Source organism: Hylobates moloch, unplaced genomic scaffold (genome assembly GCF_009828535.3).
Source record: "Hylobates moloch isolate HMO894 unplaced genomic scaffold, HMol_V3 SCAFFOLD_8, whole genome shotgun sequence".
Classification (NCBI taxonomy): Eukaryota; Metazoa; Chordata; class Mammalia; order Primates; family Hylobatidae; genus Hylobates; species Hylobates moloch.
In genome coordinates this window covers 21,093,509-21,112,388 of record NW_026652283.1, presented here as the reverse complement: position 1 = coordinate 21,112,388, position 18,880 = coordinate 21,093,509, and the positions used below count along the sequence as shown (strand labels likewise).

Genomic DNA, 18,880 nt, shown 5'->3' with positions numbered 1-18,880 from the left:
ATTATTGGGTCAAACACAAATCCCTACCTAATTGTGCTAGATATTGGCAAATTCTCCTCTATAGGGGTTGTATCATTTTGCATGCCAAGTTGAAATATATGAGGGTGTGTATTTATCCACAGCCTTTTCAACAGAGTATGTTGTCAAACGTTTGGATTTGTAACTAATATGCAAAAAATTTACATTATAATATCAATTTGCATCTCTTTTATTATGGCATCTCTTTACACGGTAAAGGACCATTTGACTTTCTTTTTCTGTGACTCGTCTCTTTATATTTCTTGTCTATTTTTCAAAAGGATTTTTAGCTCTTTTTAAAAGCTCTTTATGTATCAGCCCTTTATATATTCTTTTTTCTGTGATATAAGTTCCAAATATTATGAGGAACACATTCAATGTTTCATTTTTTCATCTAGCTATCCAGTTATCCCAACGTCAATGATTAAGAAATGGAATATGGTTTTTATGCAATTGAAATAAGACCAATGTAGTTGGAACAGGGCAGTTGGAGAGTCATGTGAAATAAACATAGTAAAGTAGGTAGGGACCAGATCACAGAGTCTTGTGGTCTACCCTGGAAATTTTGGTTTTTATCTTAATAGCAGTAGACAACCACTGAAGAGTTTCAAGCTGGGTAGTATGTGTCAGGGGATGTTTGAGCAAACCTCCCTTAGCTAGGGATGGTAGGTTTATTTGCTCAAATAGAAGGCAAGACATTGATGACCCGGTAAACAAGCCACAAGGGGGAGAAGTAATGACTAAAGTCCCAGGGTATGAATCTTTAGTATTAAAGATACTAATGCCCCAATAGCTTTAGTATTAGAAGACCTGTATTGACTTTTCTCATTCTGTTTCCCATAAGTATTGCTACTTAAGGTTAAAATTTCAACTTCACCTCATCTGAACTGCAGTAGCTGCCTGTATGATGGTACCTGTAATGTGTGAAGAAGCTACTCCCTCTGTGGGAAGCAACACAACCTATAGAAAGTTTAGAATTCTCTTATGCAGCTGTCTGGAACAAACTGGATAGGTGCCATATTGCATGGGCTGTATAGGGACACTAGCCATGGACTCAGCTCACTTTTGCTCTTCCTATCAATTGCAGTAATTTGTAACTGCCCACTTGTCAGCATTCCTTTAAATAACGCTAGTGCATAGCGAGTTCAGCTGGAGAGCCACGGTATCCTAGTCTTTACAGATTTAGCAAATATATCTAGCTTTACTTTTCAAGGTACGTTGGATATGTTATCAGATTGCTCCTCTAACAACAGGGAAAGACTGGAAGTTAACAAGTGTGTTGGGAAATTACGTGTCAATTTAATTAATCTAATTAATGTTACAGTTAGTGCCTCTGTGAAGATAATGGCTTATAGGACTATAAAAATTCTAATTATTAGTGCCATCTAATTGGCAAAGGGAAAGGGGTATGAATAAGAGAAAATATGTAGTGTTGGATTAAAATTTTGGGGTTAAAATTTTTAAGAGTCAAGAGTATAACCTGGATCCCATGAACTGAGGTGAATTGGGACCTCCTTAAGTTTGTAGATAATGTTAAATTAAAATGGAACAATCTAGCACTAGGTGACAAGCTAACACAAGATGGAGAAGCCATAGAGTTTAATTTTAATTTTAATTTTAATTTTTTTGAGACAGAGTCTCACTCTGTTGCCCAGGCTGGAGTGCAGTGGTGCAATCTCAGCTAACTGCAGTCTCCACCTCCTGAGCTCAAATGATTCTTGTGCCTCAACCTCCCAAGTAGCTGGGATTACAGGTGCCTACCACCGTGCCTGGCTAATTTCTGTATTTTCAGTAGAGACAGGGTTTCACCATGTTGGTCACGATGGTCTTGAACCCCTCATCTCAAGCGACCCACCCGCTGTGGACTCCCAAAGTACTGGGATTATAGGAGTGAGCCACCGTGCCCAGCCTAGAGTTTAATTTTAAACAAACCCAACCAAGCAAAAATAAAATTAAAAAAATCCACAGCTGACCGAACTGTCTCTTAAAGTTTTGAACATATAAAACATTTTCTTATAACAAAAAGGTCTGACAAGAATAAGGTCTTATTCTAATAAGAATAATATAAAGGTGTGATCTTTCCTAAAAAATTCTCCTAAAACAGAGAGACAAATTTGCTATATAAAAAGCTGACTTGGTTCACTTTGTTTTGAAAGGATTAGAGAAGAGCAAGAGTGATCCGGTCTTCCGGATGATAGATAATGGTGGAAAATAGATGAATTCAAGAGATCTGTAGGAATTATAAACAACAGGGGCTGGGCGCAGTGGCTCATGCCTGTAATCCTAGCACTTTGGGAGGCCTAGGTGGGTGGATCACCTGCGGTCAGAAGTTCAAGACCAGCCTGGCCAATATGGTGAAACCCCATCTCCACTAAAAATACAAAAATTAGCCGGGAATGATGGTACACACCAGTAATCCCAGCTACTCGGGACGCTGAGGCAGGAGAATCGCTTGAACCCAGGAGACAGAGGTTGCAGTAAGCCAAGATTGTGTGCCACTGCACTCCAGCCTGGGTGACCAAGCGAGACTCTGTCTCAAACAAACAAACAAACAAAAAAGGGAATTGGTGATTAATTGGTCAGGGGTGAGGAAGAATCAAAGATAAGGGTCAGTTCAGACTAGAGTTTCCACAAAGCGCTTACGTAGACATAAATAGAAAACCTGCAGGCTTTGCAGTACCAGCATGAATAAGGGGAACTTGTCTTGGTGGTAACACAATAAGGAAGTGTCTGCCTATTTATATCTCAGTACCATGACTCATTGAGTGCATTGATAGGCACTGATAAAAAGCAATGTGGGCCGGGTGTGGTGGCTCACACCTGTAATCCCAGCACTTTGGGAGGCCGAGCAGGGTGGATCACCTGAGGTCAGGAGTTCGAGATCAGCTGGAACAACATGGTGAAACCCCCGTCTCTACTAAAAATACAAAAATTAGCTGGGTGTCGTGGTAGGCGCCTGTAATCCCAGCTACTCGGGAGGCTGAGGCAGGAGAATCACTTGAACCTAGGAGGCGGAGGTGGCAGTGAGCAGAGATTGCACCATTGCACTCCAGCCTGGGCAACAAGAGCAAAACTACCAAAAAAAGCAATGTGTTCCACTGCAATAATCTTCCAATTTAGAGAATATTTTACTTGATGTGGTCCTTATGTCCATGGTACCCTCATGAGATATAAGGGAACTAATAAGATGATGAGTTTACTTAGATGCCTACTTATCTCATTTTTACTCCTTAATCAAAACAAAAGTGGGCCACACAGTAGCTCACACCTGCAATCCTAGCACTGTGGGAGGATGAGGCAGGTGGATCACTTGAGCCCAAGAGTTCGAGATCAGCCTGGGCAACGTGGGGAGACCTCATCTCTATTAAAATATAAAAATTAGCCAAATGTGGTGGTGTGCGCCTGTAGTCCCAGCTACTCCAGAGGCTAAGGTTGGAGGATCACCTGAGCCTGGGAGGCTGAGGGTGCAGTGAACTGTGATCTTGCCACTTCACTCTAGCCTGGGTAACAGAGTGGGACCCCGGCCCAGAGGAAAAAAAAAATCAAAGCAAAAGTAAGTGAACTGAGCTCAAGTTGTCATTTGTATAATTATACTTGTAGTCCCAGCCCACCTTCAAACTTAAATTATTGAGTTTCTGGCTTGAGCAATTGACTATGCAGTTGGCATTGCTGTTTAGTAGAAGACCACCAGGTCTTTTGTTGTTGTTGTCATTGTCGTTGTTGAAGTTATGGGGAAGGTAAAGAAAATCAGGTCAGTTTTGCACATCTTGACTTTTGAGGTCACTTTGATACTCCAAATGGAAATAGTAACTTGGCAGTTGCATATATGGGTCAAGATCCCAGAAGCGAGTTATAGACTAAAGATAACGATTTGAGAGTCCTTGCCTAAACAGATGGAAATTAAAATTGTGAGCTTGGATGAGATCACCTAGGGAGACAGTACAGTTGGAAGAGAATAGAGACAAAAACTGAACCTGAGAAAAACACATATTTAATAGTTAAGGACAATGAGTAGGCTGAGAAGACAGATGTATAAACCAGAATAGGTAAGAGAAGCTTGGTTTCTGAATACCAAGAGGAAGATTATTTTAAGGACAGTGTGGTCAACAGCATCAAATGCTACTGAAAGTCATGTAAATAAAAAACTGAAACCAGGCATGGTGGCACGTGCCTGTAGTCTCAGCAACCTGGGAGCCTGAGGCAGAAGGACTGTGTGAGCCCAAGGGTTTGAGACCAGTCTGGGCAACATAGCAAGACCCCATCTCAAAAATAAAAACTTAAAACTAAAAGAAGTGTCCACTGCATTTAGCAACCAGAGGTTATTGATGGCATTAGTGAAAGCTGTTTTTGTAGAGTGGTGGTGGCTCAACCCAGATATTAATAGTTTCTGGAGCACTTAGGAAGTGAGGAGAGGGCACCAAGTACTGACAACCCTTGAGAAATTTAACCTTGAAAGAATGGGAAAGATTAACAGGAACATTTTAGGAAGCCAGGAAAGAAGAGCGATCCAAGTAGTAATAGCATGTATGTTAACTGTTAATGTAATTCCACAATAATTTGTTGATCACATGAAGGGCACAGGACAAAGAACTGAGAATTGAGAGATGAGTAAGAAGCAATCCGTTCCCTCAGAGTGCTCATGGTTTAGTGGGGTGTGGGGGGGAGAGAGATGGGTAAATAATTATTGCATGGAAAACATAATAATAAATGTATTAGATTAGTAGTAGCATAGGTGGGAGTGAAGAGCATATTTATTAGGAAAGAGATTAGAGAAGATATAGAAGTGACTTTTGTAAAAGGCAAAAGATTTATACACTCTAAAGAGAAACCCGAGTATTGACTTTTGAACTGAGTTATGAATTCATAGGTGTTTGGTAGGATGACTATGAGAGAGATACTCCAGGAAGAAGGAAAAGTATAGTTTATTGGAAAACTACATGTAATCTTTAAAGACGTGAGTTCTTGGAATCACATTGTCTAGATTTAAAACCTGCCTCTATCATTAGAAGCTTTGTGACCTTGGGTAATCACCACAGCTTTGAAAAGCCATAATTTTCTCTTTTATAAAATGAAAGCTGATAATTGCTACCTCAGGATTTTAGGGAGCCTTAAAAGCTGTGAAACACTGAATTCAGTAGCTGGTGTGCAGCAAACCATCAATACACGTTCATTCTTGCTATTGATCATTTAAAATGCAAAAAGAGTGTCAGGGTATGAAGCTAAAGAAGGTAATCAGGAGTCACATCATGGTAGATTTGTCAGGAAAGGTAGCACTGTTCCCAGCATTAATTAAAACAAACGAGAACAATTATTAAGAAACAGTTCAACTGAAGCCATGCTTAAGTCTACTAAAAATAGTTTTCAGGAAGTATCTTAATTATAATCTCTTGTTGATGAAGCCTAAGGCAACAAGCATGTACAAGTACCTTGAAGTCTACTAATTAGGAGGCTGAGATTGCTAACCTCTAATTGTGCAATTTGCAAATTTTTTTTACATTACATTTTGTAACGCAATGCATTATTTTCCACTAATATTGGTGCTAAACCTCATTTTTCTAATATTTTTTCTTTATACGTTTCATATTTTTAAAAATGAGTTGGTAATATGGTAATACTTCGATTTCACCACAAAAACTACTTCAACCCTACCACCCAAAACAACAAAAAACACTGATCATGCTGGGCAAGATGGCTCATGCCTGTAATCCCAGCACTTTGTGAGGCCAAGGCAGGAGGATGGCTTAAGCCAGGATTGAGACCAGCCTAGGCAATACAGGGAGACTCCATCTCTTCAAGAAATTAAAAAAACTAGCGGTGCATGGTGGTGTGTGCGTGTAGTCCCAGAACTTGGGGGGCTGAGGTGGGACGATGGCTTGGCCCAGAAGATTGAGACTGTAGTGAGCTATGATCATGTCACTGCACTCCAGTCTGGGCCACAGAGAGAGACCCTGTCTCTAAATAAATAAATAAAAAACATTGATCACAGAGTGTAGCCAACTTTCAGAATTCTGGCAAGGGTATTTTTTTTTTTTTTTTTTTTTGAGATGGAGTCTCGCTCTGTCGCCCAGGCTGGAGTGCAGTGGCGCAATCTCGGCTCACTGCAAGCTCCGCCTCCCGGGTTCACGCCATTCTCCTGCCTCAGCCTCCCGAGTAGCTGGGACTACAGGCACCCGCCACCACGCCCAGCTAATTTTTCGTATTTTTAGTAGAGACGGAGTTTCACCGTGGTCTCGATCTCCTGACCTCGTCATCCACCCGCCTTGGCCTCCCAAAGTGCTGGGATTACAGGCGTGAGCCACCGTGCCCGGCCCTGGCAAGGGTATTTTAAGGGCAGAGTCAGACTCCAGAAAAAGCTGCAGCTGGAACTAAGGAAATTCGCATGGGACCTATGACCCCTATCCCTTTGACACAGTATGAATTGATAAAAGTTTCTCTAGTCCAAAAAGCAAGCGATTTTTTTAGATTTTTATTTTGAGGAAGTCGTTTCCTCTGTAGGAGTTTAACTTCTCACTTATGTGAACAATATTCCTGCCATAGAAGGAATTTTTGTCATGAAAAGATAATTCGGGATCACTACTGTTTGGAGTATTTACTCTATTGAGTATTTTTGAAGTTAAAAACATCATACGGATATCTTCACTTAGGAATGAAATGTTACAATCTTGCAGATGGCATGAACTCTGATTTTGCTGATACTGGATATATTGTTAATGCTGATATTGATAATTGGTAAGGACTGATTTGTTACATCTTGTGTGTGCCTCAATTTCCCTAATATGGTCGGAGCCTGTAGATAACACCTTACTTTATGTATAGTTGGGTCAACTCTTCAAGATGTTTAACGCTCTCCATGTTCATTTCTTGTGGTTGACTATACTTTCCACGGTAGGAGGTCCTGACCTTCTGCTACTATTGTAGGTCTTATCTTTACGCTTGCGGATGCTTAATAAGAACATTGAGATGATCTAAGCGCGGTGGCTCACGCTTGTAATCCCAGCACCTTGGGAGGCCGAGGCGGGCGGATCACGAGGTCAGGAGATCGAGACCACGGTGAAACCCCGCCTCTACTAAAAATACAAAAAATTAGCCGGGCGTGGTGTCAGGCGACTGTAGTCCCAGCTACTTGGAGAGGCTGAGGCAGGAGCATGGTGTGAACCCGGGAGACGGAGCTTGCAGTGAGCCGAGATTGCGCCACTGCACTCCAGCCTTGGTGACAGAGCAAGACTCCGTATCAAAAAAAAAAAAAAAAAAAAAAAAAAATTTGGTTCTTAGAAATTTGTTTCAATGAAGAAACTGTGGTATACACACACTATGCGGTATTACTCAGCCTAAAAAGGAATAAAATCCTCTCCACTGCAGAAGAAATGGATGAGACTGCAGGGTCTGTATGTTAAGTGAAGTAAGGCGGGCACAGAATGATAAATATTACATGTCCTCACTCACTTAGAAGTGGGAACAAAAAAGAAAATCTTGGCCAGATGTGGTGGCTCAGGCCTGTAATCCCAGCACTTTGGGAGGCCGAGTCGCACGGATCACTTGAGGCCAGGAGTTGGAGACCCGCCTGGCCAACATGGTGAAACCCCGTCTCTACTAATAACACAAATATGTAGCCGGGCGTGGTGACGCGTGCCTGTAGTCTCAGCTACTCGGGAGGCTGAGGCCCAAGAAGCGCTTGAACTCGGGAGGCGGAGGTTGCAGTGAGCCCGGGTTGTGCCTGTTTACTCCAACCTGGGCGACAGAAAGAGACTCCATCACACACCTACACACAAAGGGAATCTCAGGAAGGTGGAGAGTATGAAGCGGGTTAGCAGACGCTAGGAAGAAAAGGGGTGGGATGGGAAATGAAGAGAAGTGGATAATTGGGTCCCAAAATACAGAAAGATGGAATCAGTGAGTTCTAGCGTTTGACAGTACAGTATGAAAATTTGAGTTCCCAAGAATTTCTTGTCTATTTCCAGATGCTTTGGTAAGAAGCTTCCTAACTTTCTCATGATGCTGGTTTTGAAGCTCTTCTCCTTCTGCTCTTGAAATCATGCTGGTTTTTTGTTTTTCGTTTTGAGATGGAGTTTCGCTCTCGTTGCCCAGGCTGGAGCGTGACGGTGCAATCTTGGCTCACCGCAACCTCTGCCTCTTGGGTTCAAGTGATTCTCCTGCCTCCACCTCCCGAGTAGTTGAGATTACAGGCATGCACCAGCACGCCCAGCTAATGTTGTATTTGTAGTAGAGACGGGGGTTTCTCCCTGTCGGTCAGGCTGGTCTTGAACTCCTGACCTCAGGTGATCCGCCCGCCTCGGCCTCCCAAAGTGCTGGGATTACAGGCGTGAGCGACTGCGCCCGGCCCGTGCTGTATCCTTACCTCTTGTCGCTTGTTGTTTGTTTGTTTTTGAGCCCAGAAATAACTTCTCACCTCTATGTTCAAATGATTTTTCACATGAGTGCTAAGAAAGCTCATTGGTGGAAAAGCAGCCTTTTCAAGAAATGGTGTTGGAGGAACTTGATTTCCACATGCACAAGAATGAAGGTGGACCCTATGTCACACCAGGTGCAAAAGTTAACACAAACTGGGTCAAAGACCTAACCCCAAGTGCTAAAAGGATCATATGCCTAGAAGAAAACATTGGCCACACTTTCATGCCATCAGATTGGGCAATGCTTTCTGGAATGTGACACCAAAAGCATAGGCAACAAAAGAAAATTAGATTCCTTGGATTACGTGTAAATGACAGACACTTTTGTGCGGCAAAAAACGCTGTGAACCGAGTAAAAAGGTCACCCATGGATTAGGAAAAATATTTGCAAATCATATCTCTGAAAAGAGGCTGATATCCATCGTCTATCAAGAACAGCTAGAACTAAACAGCAAGAAACCCAAAGCATCCCATTAACAATGGCCGGAAGACTCGAGTAGACGTGTCCCTCAAGAAGACATAGCAGTGGCCAATAAGCATCTAAAATGATCTTCAGAATCCCTAATCGTAGGGAAGCGCAAATCAAACCAAGAATGTGACACCACACATTAGGATGGATATGATAAACAAACAAGCGTTGGGGAGACTACAGGGAAGTAGGAAAGCTCGAATATGATTGGAGGGAATGTAAAACTGTGAAGGAACAGGGAAAATAGTATGGCGTGTACTGGAAAAATCAGAAACAGAATGATCAGATGTTCCCACAGGTGCATTTGTGGGTACCTACCAAAAAGAATTAGAAGCCAGGAATGGAAGAGAGATTTGTGCACCCATATTCATAGCAGCATTATTCACAACAGCCAAAATGTGGAAGCAACCCAAGGGTTCGTGGACAGATGAATGAAGAAGCACACTGCAGTTCATTCATACGATGGAAGACTATTCAGCCTTCAAAAGGCAGGCACTTCTGGCCGGTGGGGTGGCTCACGCCTGTAATCCCAGCACCTTGGAAGACCGAGGTAGGCCGATCACCTGAGGTCAGGAGTTCGAGGCCAGCCTGGCCATCTTGGTGAAACCCTGTCTCTACTGAAAATGCAAAAAATTAGCCGGGCGCGGTGGCTCACGCCTGTAATCCCAGCACTTTGGGAGGCCGAGGCTGGAGGATCACGAGGTCAGGAGATCGAGACCATCCTGGCTAACCCGGTGAAACCCCGTCTCTACTGAAAATGCAAAAAATTAGCCGGGCGCGGTGGCTCACGCCTGTCATCCCAGCACTTTGGGAGGCCGAGGCTGGAGGATCACGAGGTCAGGAGATCGAGACCATCCTGGCTAACACGGTGAAACCCCGTCTCTACTAAAAACACAAAAAATTAGCCGGGCGTGGTGGCGGGCGCCTGTAGTCCCAGCTACTTGGGAGGCTGAGGCAGGAGAATGGCGCGAACCCGGGAGGTGGAGCTTGCAGTGAGCCCAGATCGTGCCACTGCACTCCAGCCTGGGTGACAGAGCAAGACTCCGTCTCAAAAAAAAAAAACAAAAAAGACAATGCAAAAAATTAGCCGAGTGTGGTGGCGTGTGCCTATAGTCCCAGCTACTCGGGAGGCTGAGGCACGAGAATCGCTTGAACCCGGGAGGCGGAGGCTGCAGTGAGCCCAGATTGTGCCACTGCACTCCAGCCTGTGCGACAGTGAGACTCCACGTAAACACAAAACAAAACAAAACGAAACAAAACCAAAAAACAAAAACAAAAACAAAACCAGACAGGCACTTCTGATACAGGCTGCAACATGGATGAACCTTGAAGACATTATCGTCACTGAAATAAAGAAATCCCAAAAGGATAAACATGACCAGGCTCAGTGGCTCACACCTGTAACCCCAGCGCTTTGGGAGGCTGAGGCAGGCGGATCCCTTAAGGTCAGCAGTTCGAGAGTAGCCTGGCCAATATGCTGAAAGCTCGTCTCTATTAAAACTACACAAATTAGCCGGGCGTGGGTGCGCACGCTTGTAATCCCAGCTACTCGGGACACTGAGACACAAGAATCGCTCGAACCCACGATGTGGAGGTTGCAGTGAGCCGAGATCACGCCACTGCACCCCAGCCTGGGCGACAGAGAAAGACTCTTGTCTCCAAAAAAAAAAAAAAATTCAACAGGGTATGATTCCACTTCTATCAAGTGCCTAGAGTAGTTAAACTCATAGAGTTGCAAATTAGAATGGTGGCCCCCGGGGTGGGCGAGAGAGAGGAATGGAGAGTTTGGTGAATGGGTGCCATTTCCATTTCGAAAGATAAAACTGTTCTGGAGATGATGGAGGTGATGGTTGCTAAACAATGTGAATGTACTTAACGTCATTCAACTGTCAACTGAAAAATAGTGGAAATTGGCTATGTTTATACCGGCCATTCTAGATGAAATCATATATATTTGCAATTTTTCGTATTGATACGTGGTATATTTTCCCATAATAAAAGATGAAATGAAAGCAGTTGGATCTTTCAGAAGAAAAGAAAGAAGCGAAGAACACACACAAGCTTCGTCCTGATTACAGGAAGAGCCCCAGAGCTTCTATGGACACTCCCTTTTCTCTTCTTCTTCCTGCATTCTTATGAGGAAATCTTTAGAGATTGGGGAGCTTGGGCCACTTTGGCTAGTGAGGAGCTCTGTGCCTCGAGCCCCCCAGGCCATAGAATAGTCAATACTCAGTCTGTGCCCCCAGCCCCGCAGTGTGAGGTTCCAGTCCTGTGGGCTCCACACCCGTCACCTGTATCAGGAGGCTCATGTCTCACCCTGTCTTCTTGCCAGCCTTGAGGACGGAGTCTGAGCCTCCATCGTGCCCCACGCAGGGAGGACAGTGGACCTGTTCTCCGCGGTCATGGCCCAGCAGAGGGGAAGGGCAGTTCAGTGAGTGCTGAGGGACGGTCGGGAGCCTTGCTTTGTTTCCTCATCCTCAGGACAAACAGGACAGTGCGGCGGGGCAGATGGGAGGAGACCAAGGTGCAACCTGTCAGCTCAGCTCAGACTGTGGACTTTCTGTTCTTGCTTGTGGTGGGGGTTCTCAGAAATCTGATTCAAAACTTTGCCTTCCTCCCCCACTGGTTGTCCTTTTCATAGACACCTCACCCATGATAGCACGGAATGAGTCCCTCTGAACTATTCCCTAAGAACAAGAAAGATGATGAAGGTGATGATGAGGATAAAGAGGATGAAGACAGACACCAGGGCATCATGAACCCCTACCGAGGGCTTCCTAAAGGCCAGGCTCTGAGCTCTGTGCTCTATGCAGCTTGTTTCATTTCATCTGCGTAGTCTCCCAGTTATGAGTGCACGTTTCACGATGATTTTACAGACTAGAGAAGGAGCAACGCAGTTTCAGAGGACTTGTACCAGATCATGAAGTCAAAATGGGTGAAGTCTAACTTGAACCAGGCAGTCTAAGTCCGGACACATGGCATTTGGCCAGTCCTCTCCCTGCATCCAACCTGCCCTCTCAAAGCCTTGTCGCTCAGGCCGATGCCCCTGCTCACTGTATCCTTCCCTTTGGGGGTTCCTTGTAGACCACAGCTAGACCAGTGGGTGCCACAATCACTGTGTCAAGTAGAGAAAGGGCAGCTGAGATCAAAGGTTCCAGAAAGAATGGGCACAGGATCATTCGGGACGCATCTCTCCCTTGCCCCTGTTCCTGGCCTTCCTTACAGCTCTCGACTTCCTCAAAGGAGTCATCAGTTCGGAGTTTGGCTGCCATTCCTATTGAGGAAGCTGGAAACCGTTTCCAAAAATGCTCCTCAGATGTGCCTGCGGTTAAGACCTCTGAGCTCTGCTTACTACTTTTGGAAGCTGGGCGCGGTGGCTCACGCCTGTCATCCCAGCACTTTGGGAGGCTGAGGCAGGCGAATCACAAGGTCAGGTGTTCGAGACCAGCCTGGACAACATGGGGAAACCCCGTCTCTACTAAAAATAGAAAAAATTGAGCCGGGCGTAGTGGCGGGCCCCTGTACGAGTGCCTCAGCTACTCGGCAGGCTGAGGCAGGAGAATAGCTTGAACCTGGGATGCGGAGGTTGCAGTGAGCCGAGATCACTCCACTGCACTCCAGCCTGGGCAACAGAACGAGACTCCGTCTCAAAAAAGCAAAAACAGAAACAAAACCAAAACCACAACTTTTTGAGAGTTGGAAGACCATGCAGTAGGGTACCCGGGACTTCGAGTCTGGCCATGAGTTTGGAATAGCACCCTTTCTACTTCTCTGTATGGCAGGGGGTGAGATGTCCATCCTCTGAGACGCAGCACTCTCATCTGAGCTGATCTCTAGTTGATCCAACGGAAGCGAGCGATGATGAAACCGATCGTGGGTGCCCGCTGCGTGATCTCTCTGTGATGGATGCAGAAAGTCAAGGCAAAGTGAAGCCTGGATACATTCGTTAATATTTTAAGCTTCAACTCCATACAATTCAACGGAAATATCCCCTGACCTCATGTTCCGGTTTCCCTGCATTCCAGACAGGACATTTTCTTTTGTCCTTACCTCAGTAAGTACTGAGTATCGTGAGAGGAACCAGTGAGTCTCTTTTGTTTCTGATTCCCCAGAGCCTATATCTGGCTTGGCACAGAAGAGATAGCAAAAGTCGAAATCTATGTTAATTCTTGAATCGACACTTCCTTGGTTCCCCAAAATTGGCTGTCATCAGTGCGACTTCGACTCACTTGATTCTTTTTGTGTTTTGTTTTTTGAGACGGAGTTTTGTTCCTGTCGCTCAGGCTGGAGTGCAGTGGTGTGATCTGGGCTCACCGTAGCCTCTGCCTCCCAGGTTCAAGCCATTCTCCTGCCTCAGCCTCCCGAGTAGCTGGGGCTACAGGCGCGCGCTGCCATACCGGGAGAAGTTTCTGTATTTTTAGTAGAGGCGGGGTTTCACCATGTTGGCCAGGATGGTCTTGATCTCCTGACCCCGTGATCTGCCCTCCTCGGCCTCCCAAAGTGCTGGGATTACAGGCGTGAGCCACCGCGTCCGGCCGAACTTTCCGATGAAAACTCTAAGTCCACCTAAGCTAAGGACAGGAGTTATAGTTTACGTGAATTTTCAAAGAAGAGCCACCGATTTGAGGGAGCAATTACTCTCTTGAAGGAGAAAAGTCAGAAAACGGAATGATGAAATCACTAGGACGTAACCGGCACGTGGAACTATTTTCTGCTTATGAACTATCAACTTTCATTTCATTTCCAGATGACATGGTCTCAGCTCTTGTCGCCCAGGCTGGAGTGCAAGGGCTCGATCTCGGCTCACCGCAACCTCCGCCTCCCAGGTTCAAGCAATTCTCCTGCCTCAGGCTCCCGAGTAGCTGAGATTACAGGCATGCGCCACTACGCCCGGCTAATTTTGTATTTTTAGTAGAGACGGGGTTTCCCCACGTTGAGGCTGGTCTCGAACTGCTGACCTCAGGTGATCCGCCCGCCTCAGCCTCCCAAAGTGCTGGGATTACAGGCGTGAGCCACTGCGCCCCGCCCGGTCTCAGCTGTTATACAGTGTTTATAAATGTTCTAAATCAAGGGAATTTGTATCAATCTCGTAGAATAAAATAAAATCTTTGAGTTCTTAATTTCCTTTAATTAGGATAACCTTTTTCTTCAAGTGAAGAGAATGGTTTTGTTACGTATTTTTCTTCGGACAAGATAGGCTGCCTTTTCTAGCACTTACGCATTTGTTATCTATGATGATCTGCTTCTTGGAACATTCTTCAATCTAGTGTCTCTAAGACAGGTGTGTACAGCAAGAAGTGAATAACACAGAAATCAATGACGAAAGAGTTGGAAGACGATTGAGTTTGTCAGAACTGCGAAATATTGCTGAGTGTGGATTGCTCTGAAATCTGAAAACATGACTTGTGAATTGCTTCTATCCAAAATGCAGACACAATGCCGGGTGTTGGTTTACTTGTTTCCCATTTTTCAACCCCCTTTTCTAGGCAAAAGGTGTCCAAACCATGCAGACCCACAGAATCTAACAGACGTCTCTAGATTCCTCCTCCTAGAACTCTCAGGGGATCCAGAACTGCAGCCGATCCTCGCCGGGCTGTTCCTGTCCGTGTGCCTGGTCACGGTCCTGGGGAACCTGCTCATCATCCTGGCCAACAGCCCTGACTCCCGCCTCCACACCCCCATGTACTTCTTCCTCTCCAACCTGTCCTCGCCTGACATCGGTTTCACCTCCACCACGGTCCCCGAGATGATTGTGGACATCCACTCTCACAGCAGAGTCATCTCCTAGGCAGGCTGCCTGACTCAGATGTCTCTCTTTGCCATTTTTGGAGGCATGGAAGAGAGACGCGCTCCTGAGTGTGATGGCCTATGACCGGTTTGTAGCCGTCTGTCACCCTCTATATCATTCAGCCATCATGAACCCGTGTTTCTGTGGCTTCCTCGTTTTGTTGTCTTTTTCTGTCGTTGTTGTTCTTCTTCTTCTCAGTCTTTTAGACTCCCAGCTGCACAACTTGTCTGCCTTGCTAACGACCTGCTTCAAGGATGCGGAAATTCCTAATTTCTTCTGTGACCCTTCTCAACTGCCCCATCTTGCATGTTGTGACCACCTTCACCGATAACATAATCATGTATTTCCCTGCTGCCGTATTTGGTTTCCTTCCCATCTCGGGGACCCTTTCCTCTTACTATAAAATGGTTTCCTCCATTCTGAGGCTTTCATCGTCAGGTGGGAAGTATAAAGCCTTCTCCACCTGTGGGTCTCACCTGCCAGTTGTTTGCTGAGTTTATGGAAGAGGCGTTGGAGGGTACCTCAGTTCAGATGTGTCGTTTTCCTCCAGAAAGGGCGCAGTGGCCTCAGTGATGTTCACGGTGGTCACCCCTATGCTGAACCCCTTCACCGACAGCCTGAGAACCAGGGATATTAAAGGTGTCCTGCGGCGGCCACACGGCAGCACAGTCTAATCTCAATATCTTTTTATCTGTTCCATTCCTTTTGTATTGTGGGTTAAAAAAGGCAGTAAGGTCAAATAAGAATGATAACACAGGGTGAACACCCACTGTGTCATTAGGAGTAATACTTCCCTAGGATAGAAAAAACACTGTCACAGAGTATACACACAAGGGGTACACCCGCTGTGATATTAGAAGCAATCTCTCCCTATAAGATGAAGAAAAATATCACACGGTGTGCACACTGTGTGATCGTAGGAGTAATCTTTACCCTGGATATTACGACTAACATCAAGGGTGTACACACACGGGGTACGTGCACTGTGATATCAGGAGTTGTCTCTCCCTAGGATATTACGAATCATATCACAGGGTATACACTCTGTGTGTACATCCACTGTGATATTTGAAGTCATATCTCTCTACGACATTACAAATAATATCAAAGGGTGTACACCCCTGTGACATATTAGGAGTAACATCCTTCTAGGGTATTACAGATAACGTCACAAGGTGAACACCTTCTGTGACATTTTGTACACCCTTTGTGACATTGAAAGAAACATCCCCCTAGGATATTACGAAGAATGATACAGGCGGTGTACACACATTGTGAAATCAGTAGTGAACTCCCGCAAGGATATTACGAATTTTATGACAGGGTCTACACGCCCTGTGACATTAGTAGTGACGTTTTCCCAGAATATTACGAAGAATATTAAAGGGTGTACAGGAACTGTGACTTACGACTAACATTTCCAGGGAATATTACAGGTAATATCACTGTGCGTATGCCCCGTGTGACATTAGGAGCGACTTCCCACGAAACTATAACGAAATATTTCACAAGGTGTACACCTCTGTGACATTAAAAGTGCTATTTCCCTAGAATATGACGATAACATCACAGAGTGTACACCCTCTGTGATATGAGGAGTGACATCTTCTAAGGATAATAGGAGGAATTTCACAAGGTGTAGAAACCCTGTGACATAAGGAGTGACATCCCCCTAGCATATGATGAATAATATTAAAGGGAACATAGCCCGTGTGGCAATCAAAGTAACTTCTTCCCCTTAGGAGACTGAGAATAACACCCCACGGTGTACACACATTATGATATTCTTATTATTGTCCCGCTAGGATATTGTGAATAATATCACAGTGTGCAGAGTCCTGTGACATGAGGATGAACATTCCCCTACGTTACGGATATAGCAGGGTGTATACCCCCTGTGACTTTAGTAGTGGCATCTTCCCAGAATACGGGAAATAATGTCCCAGGGTGTCAACCAAGTGCGGCAGTAGAGAAAACATCCTAGGAGTAAAGGATTAACAGGGCGCCGCCCGCGATGGGGGAGTAATATCACCCTGCCTCTCCCCCCCCGGATATTACGAGCCACATCGCAGGGGGGCGAGGGCGCCCCCCCACCCCCGGTACTAAGAGCCAGGCGGGGAGAGGGGCTGGCTTTTACTCCCCGTATCGCAGGAGGTGTCTACAGCCCCTGCGATCTTGGGAGTAATATAATCCCCTTCCCCTGAATAGAAGAAAGGATATCACAGGAGGATGTACACCCCCTGCAATATTGGAAGTAACATCATTTTCTCCCCCTAGGGATATTCGGAACAACATCAGAGTGGGTGTGTACAGCCCCTGCGACATTGTCGCCACTATCTTCCTCTCCCTCCCAGGATAGAAGCAACAATGTCACAATGGGGTGTACACCCCCTGCGATATTCGGGGTATTATCTTCCTCTCCCCCGCTGCCTATTAGGAACAATGTCACGGAAGGGGTGTACACCCCCTGCTATACTGGGAGTGATAGCATCCTCTCCGTCTCTGGATATTAGGAACAATATCCCTAGGGAGTGTACACCTCCTGCAATATTCGGACTCATATCGTCCTCTCGCCCCCTGGATATTAGGATCAATATCACAGGGGTGGTGTGCACCCCCGGCGAAATTGGATGAAATATCGTCCTCTCCACCTTTGGATGTTAGGGACAGTATCACGGGGGAGGCCTCCGCCCCCTGCGATATTGGGAGTCCTATCATCGGCTCCCAACCAGGATATCAGGAACAAGATGACCGTAGGGATGGACACCCACTGCGATATTCTCAATGATGTCATCCTCTACCCCCTGGCTGTTAGGAGTAACATCATAGAGGGGTGTACACTGTCTGCGATATTGGGAGTCATATCCTCTCGCCCATGGATATCGGGAACAGTTTTATTAATTATTAATATTAATAAATACAATAACAATTAACAGTTATCATCGATATTAATAATTACAGTAGAGACAGTAAAACTTAAGACGGATTAAAAATATTAACGATTACTATTAATAATTAATAGCAATATCACTATTAATAATAAAATAATGATATCAGTAATTAATGTTATTGAAATCGATCATAAATGATGTTGGTAATAAAACAATGATTAATATTAAGATTAATAACTAATATTATTTAAAATGACATTAATAGTAATAATTAATTTTAATCATGCATAATCCTCTCTTTAAAATAACCATTAGTGATTAATAACGTTATACTATTAATGAATATTACCACTGATAATTATTGAGACTGCTGTTTAATAATTCACAATATTATTACTCCTAATACCGCAGGGGGTGTACACCTACCTGTGATATTGTTCCTAATATCCAGAGATGGAGAGCATGATATTAGTTTTAATATCGCCGTAGGTGTACACTCACCCCGTCACACTGATCCTAATATCCAGCGGGTAGAGTACCACATGACTGCCAACACAGCAATGAATATACAGCCACCCGGTGATATTGCTCCAAACATTCACGGAAGAAGCGTATGATGTTACTCCCAATATCGCAGGGAGTGTACACCCCTCCTGTGCTATTGTTCGTAGTATCCCGAGGGGGAGAGGATGATAATAATTCCAGCATCGCAGGCTGCGTTCACCCAGCCTGTGATATTGTTACTAATATCCTGAAAGGGAGACGATGATGTTACTCCCCATAATAGACAGATATTACTCCCCAAAATAGAGCAGGAGGTGTACACCCACCCTGTGATATTCCTCCTAATATTCGGAGGCCAAGAGGTTGATATTACTGCCCATATCGCAGGAAGTGGATAACCCCGTGTGAGATGGTCCCTAACAATATTGCAAGGCGGAGGGGGTGATATGACTACATATATCGCAGAAAGTGTACACCCCCCAGGGATATGGTTCCCATGATCCTGGACGGAAGGGGCTGATATTACTTTAAATATCACAAAAGGTGGACACGCCCCCATTGATATTGTTTCGAATTGCAACCTGGGAGAGGACGACATGACACCCAATATCGCAGGGAGTAGAAAAACCCCTGTGATACTGTTCTTAATATTCAGGGAGGAAGAGCATGATATTACTCCCAATACAGAGGGGTGTACATCCTCTGTACACCGTGGGTGGACACCCGTCTGTGCAAGAGTTCATAATTTCCAAAGGGAGAGATGATGGTACTCCCAATATGGTAAATAGGCTGTGAAACCACC

The 18,880-nt window shown here is 45.0% G+C and overlaps 1 pseudogene; it reads left to right on the top strand.

Annotated features, from left to right (window-relative positions):
• The first annotated feature begins 11,297 nt into the window (after positions 1 to 11,297).
• On the top strand, positions 11,298 to 15,357 carry LOC116472204 (olfactory receptor 7E24-like; annotated as a pseudogene).
• The last annotated feature ends 3,523 nt before the right edge of the window (positions 15,358 to 18,880 follow it).